A 5864-nucleotide genomic window follows, 5' to 3' on the forward strand; every position below is an offset into this window, starting at 1 on the left:
CCGACCCCACCATAAGGTACGAGCCACCCCCAACCACCCCCCCTAAGGTTACCAGCCACCCCCAGCCGCCCTCCCATAAGGGTACCAGCCACCCCCCCAGCACCCCACCATAAGACCAGCCACCCCCCCACCTTAAGGGGGGGGACTACCAGCCACCCCCAACCGCCTCCCACCATAACGGTTACCAGCCACCCCCCAACCGCCCCCACCATAACCGGTCACCAGCCACCCCACGACCCACCATAAGGCTACCAGCCACCACACGAACCCTAGCCATAAGGTACCAACCACCGCCCACGACCCCACCTAAAGGTTACCAACCGCCCCACCGCCCACCATAAAGTACGCGGAACCACCCCCCACGACCCCCCACCAGTGAAGGTATTCCAACCGCCCACCGCCCCCCACCATAAGGTCAACCACCCACACGACCCCACCTTAAGGCGTTACCAGCCACCCCCATGACCCCACATAAGGTACCAAGCCACCACGACCCAACCATAAGTACCAGCCACCCGCCACGACCCCACCTTAACCGGTACCAGCCACCCCCCCAACGCGCCCGCCCACCTACATGGTACCAGCCACCCCCCACGACCCCCATTAACGTACCCAGCCCACCCCCCCCAACGCGCCCCCCACCATAACCCGTACCGCAGCCACCCCCACGACCCACCACTAAGGTCCAACCCAACCCCCCACGACCCCACCTTAGGACCAAGCACCCCCCAACCGCCCCCACCTAACGGTACCAGCCACCCCACCTGCCCCCACCATAAGGTACCAGCCCAACCACCACTTACCCCCACCCTTAACGGTACCAGCCACCCCAACCGCCCCCACCATAAGTTTACCAGCCACCCCACGACCCCCCAACCCCCTTTTTTAAGGGTACCAGCCACCCCACGACCCCACCATAATCGGCGTACCGCCCACACCACGACCCAACCTGTAACGCGTACCAGCCACCCCCATGACCCCCACCATAAGGTACCAGGCCACCCCCAGCGACCCCACCATAAGGTTACAAGCCACCCCCACGACCGCCACCATAACGGTACCAGCCACCCCCAGCGACCCCACCATAATGTTACCAAACCACCCCCACGCCTCCTACCATTACAGGGAACCAGCCACCCCCAGCGACCCCCACCATAACAGGTACCAGCCACCCACGACCCCCACCTTAACGCGTTACCAGCACCCCCAACCGCCCCCACCATAAGGTAACCAGCCACACCAACGGACGCCCACCATAACGGTTCCAGCCATCCCCCACCGACCCCACCCTTAAGTACCAGACCACCCCCAACCCGCCCGCCACCAAGGTACAGCAACCCACGGACCCACCATACGGTACCGCCACACCCGCAACCGCGCCCCCACATTAAAGGTAACCAGCCACCCCACAACCCACCGATAATGCGTACCAGCCACCCCCAACCGACCCCACATAAGGTACCCAGCCACCCCACGCACCCCACCATAACTACCAGCACCCCCAACCGCCCCCACCATAAGGTACCACCAGCCCCACGACCCCACCTTAGGGTACCAGCCACCCCACCGACCCCACGGCCTTACGGTCTACCATCCCACCCCAACCGCCCCCAGCCAATAAATGTATCAACCACCTCCACTGCCCGACCATAATGCTACCAACCACCTCACCCCACTCATCCATGATCTCTGTATGCCGCCTACGCACGCCGCCCCGCCCGCCCCGCCCACCCTGGCACGCTAGGAGGATGTGTCCACCTCTAGACGTCGATGCTTACCCATCCCGTCACGGATCCGACGTGCGACGTTGGCTCGTTACACATCCTTGCACCAAAATCCCGACACCACACGTGGACGAGCAGAACAACACTGCGCTTAACAGACCTAGCCACGACGGTGACGAGCAAACCATGCGACGGGTAGGGAGCGACCAGGAGGGTAGGGAGGCCGTCGAGCTAGCGAGGGTACGGGAGGGTGACCAGCGAGGGGAGGGGGGTGACCTGGGCATGGTTGGGAGGGTGACCAGACGGCAGATTAGCGGGGAGGCATTCGATCCAGACGGGAACGGAAGGAGGGCTCGACTGGAAAAGCGAACTACTTAGTTGATCACGCTTATTCATCCGATCAACGAGAGTTTCGAAACGAATGCCAGCCGCCGAGGCTTCCACCGACGCTCTACCGACGAGTTCTTCACAAATGAGACGGCCACTGTCCTCAGAAATTGCGGATTAATCTGACTTTCCCCCATGCCCTTTGGACCCATGACCCTCCATTCCCGCGCACCACTGCATGATGCCGTGTTTCCTGCCCATCCACATTACACCGTATTTCCCCTCACTCATACCTGAAGTTAAGCGCGCGGACAATCATTCCCCTCCCGTTTACAATCTCTGACCTTGAACCCCGCTTGACCCCGAAAATTTCGTCATCCCTGCCATTCCGCTTTTTTACGACCCCCCCTCCCGCCAGACTGTCCTCCGAATATGTGACCGTACGTCGTTCGGTTAAGATTTGTTGGCCCAACTGTTGACGCAGCGGACGCACGGCGACGCATGCAACGTGATGATCATGGAGCTCTACAAGCTGCATCCTGAACTACGTTCAGATGAGCTGAATTTTAATGGGACATTGCAATCGGCTCACGCTACCACCGGCGACGAATGGTGGGGACCAGCTCTAGAGGACTCTCGTGAGCGAGGGGATCACGGGGCGGCGCGAACCGGTTACCTGGCTGTGTGTAAACGGAGAAAGTCATAAGCGGTTCCGCTGTTGCTTGTTGACATCAGGTTGACGGGAGCTGCGGGGCTGACGGAGTCTCGACGGCTCGTTCAGTGTTCTCTAAAAATCAAAAACTCATCATTACGCGCGGATTGTCCGCGCCACAGGCGCGGCGCCAGGAAAGGGGGAGGGGGCGGCCACGCTTCTGCTCTACACTCTGCAACCTGGACAAGCTTTAGCCGCTGACCGACTCGACCTCGGCATCGAATAGTAGAGACTAGACAATCGTGCTGGCCAGTCTATCGCGCACGAAATAATCAATTATTTGCACTTTTATAGTGGGCGGTGGTGAGAAGAAGAGCTATCTGTTCCGATTAGCGGCTCTGCCGGGCAAGAACACGGAATACCTGAGTGTGAGACTGGTCGAGGTGAGGACGAGAGAAGAAGAGAGAAAAAGAGAGAAGAGAGAGTGAATGAAGGAGAGAGCAAGGAGAGAGAGAGAGATAAGGGAGAGACAAGATTAGAGAGGAGACGGGAGGAGGGAGGATAGAAAGAGTAGAGAGAGGAAGACAAAAGATAGAGAGAGAGGAGAGACGGATGATTAGAGAGGGATGATGAGAGAGGGAGGAGGGGGAGAGAGGAGATCCACCGAGAGTAGGCACGCGGCAGGAACGAGAGAGAGAAGAGAGAGGGGAGATGAGAAGAGAGAGCGAGAGAGGAGAGGAAGAGGAAGGGGGAGGGGAGAGAGCAGACTCAGAGACAGCGAAGAGAGAGAGGAGAGACAGCGGCAGATAGAGAGAGACGAGCAGAGTGAGAGTAGATGAGAGAGAGAGATAGAGAGAGAGAGAGAGGAGAGAGATAAGAGAAGAGCGAGAGAGAAAGAGAGAGCGAGAGCGAAGAGAGAGAGATGACGAGACGAGACGAGACGGAGAGAGACAAGAGACGAGAGAGAGAGAGCGTGTGGTTATGGACAGCTATTCACTGATGAGAGGGCCTGTATTTCCAATAGTCGGCTCGCTAGCAGCCCTGAAATGTTACCTGTGACGATCAACATGCAAACATCGCTAAAGTTCTCATGTTCTCACCTCTAAACAGTCGTTACAAACACGCAGGGTCGTACTTAGTTGATGAAGTCAGTCAAATATTTACCTCTTGATATTCTAAATTCAAATATATTATAAATCTCTTGATATAATTGCATTCCTCACCCCAGAAAATGTATGTTTAGACACCAAGTTTGCCCTTGTAAGTGGCCTAGAAGCCAAGATATTGGCATTTACAGATTTTTACCTAGTGGCCATCTTGTAATCCAAGATGGCCACCTTCCTCTATCTTGGTGAAATGGCTCTTATCAAAAATTGAAAGCTAAGCAATGGCTAGTACACTGGAAAAAGTTTTGGGTTGCATTATCGGAATGTCCACATTAACTGGAGAAATGACGTCAGGCAAAAGCCTGCTCGCTGATTGGCTGATTGGCCCGTTACAGCTCTCTGATTGGGCGCAACGATTTCGTGTTTCGCGTTGCGGGCTGGAGAGGCAAGTGGTACAGGCGGTGAAGTGTAGTGAAGCGGAACCGGAACCGCCTGTATCATACAGGTTAAGAAGTGGGAGGCTATCATGGATGGATGTTTTGCACACAGGGAGCCACGAGGAAAGTATTCATACGTACTTTGATGGGACGTGTTAGATTTTCTGTATGGGATAGGTTATCATTGTAAATCTGTTAATAAATCAGGTTGTCTCTTCCAACCATGACCGAATTTTCATGTTTTATATACCGTGTCATTTCTCTCATTTTCTTTCATAATCTGTGTAACTGTGTGAGCATTGGACCCAGCATGTAAGCGGCAAGTAATCAGTGGGTAGGGACGGTTCTTGTAAGGGCAAATACTTTTGTCACGACTGTGTAAATACACTATTAAAGATATATTGTAACAACAGATTTTATAAATACATGTATATATTTATATACACACCCTTGGTACACGCTTCGATACGAGAGACGCATCTTAACTCAAGAACTGGAATCTTTAGAAAACCCCTTTAGTGGCGCCCTCTTTGATGAAGATAAGGAGCCCTAGCTCACGTGACATTAATAACATCGGGTTAATAAGGGGTTAGTAATAATAATGACAATTTGTCATTATTAACCCATGATAACATTGAAATCAGCCAATAGGTGGCGATATGTTCTATAGGATATATGCAGATTTCCAGACACTATTTAATGAATTAAATAGTATTTGTTGATGTTGTACTTTTAATTTACAGAGCACATGCCTATAAGTGCTTTGAATAATCATAAGGTACCCATGCTGTGCATGCATCCACACAATTTTTTCGCACAGTACAGCGCATAGCATAACAGGAAAGCTATGCTATACTATGCCATGCTATGCCCAAGCTATGCTCGCGCATGCCCAGTATCTGCAAAATTAAATTAATTTGTAATTTGGTTGAATTTATACAGTTAAAATGAAGAGGAAATACTTGTCGCAGTAGCATATGAAAAATACATCACGATGCCTCTATTTAATCATATAGTGTGGAGATTTCAGGGGATTACGTCATACAAACCAGAGACCAGTTCAACAGCAACAGGGATAAAAGGTTTTCCCCAACGACACAAACAAGCTGGAGGAGGGGGTCCCATAGCTACCAGATGTGGGAGATCAGGGAGTTGCGCCATCACGCACACGCGCCGGGCGAGAGAGCGGCGCCGGCCGAGCACGTGGCAGACAAGGGGGTGTGACGCTTAGACATATCCTGGACCAAGGGGGTTGCATCACCTGTACATGTGTTAAGCGAGGGGGGTGGCAACGGCCCGGCACCCGAGGTACAGGAGTGGGAGGCACTGCCAGGTTCCTACGTCACCGCAGGGTCCTATATAAGCAGCCGAGAGCCAACAGTAAAATCAGTCAGTCTTCGGACGGCCACGAACAAACGAACGAACGAACGAACGAACGAACGAACGAACGAACGAACGAACGAACGAACGGACGGACGAGCGAACGAACGGACGGACGGACGAACGAGCGAACGAACGGACGGACGGACGAACGAGCGAACGAACTTCAGCCCAGTACGTGTAGAACCTGTACGAACGCAGCAGCCAGCGGCCGAGCGTGATCCGTTATCACGCGCGG

At 53.9% G+C, this 5864-nt stretch overlaps 1 protein-coding gene across 1 annotated transcript in view; it reads left to right on the forward strand.

The window, feature by feature from the left end:
• Positions 1 to 5864, forward strand: part of LOC106813065 (lysosomal alpha-glucosidase-like) — a 48604-nt gene that overhangs the window by 36915 nt on the left and 5825 nt on the right.

This window comes from Priapulus caudatus, unplaced genomic scaffold, assembly GCF_000485595.1.
Source record: "Priapulus caudatus unplaced genomic scaffold, Priapulus_caudatus-5.0.1 Scaffold721, whole genome shotgun sequence".
Lineage (NCBI taxonomy): Eukaryota > Metazoa > Priapulida > Priapulimorpha > Priapulimorphida > Priapulidae > Priapulus > Priapulus caudatus.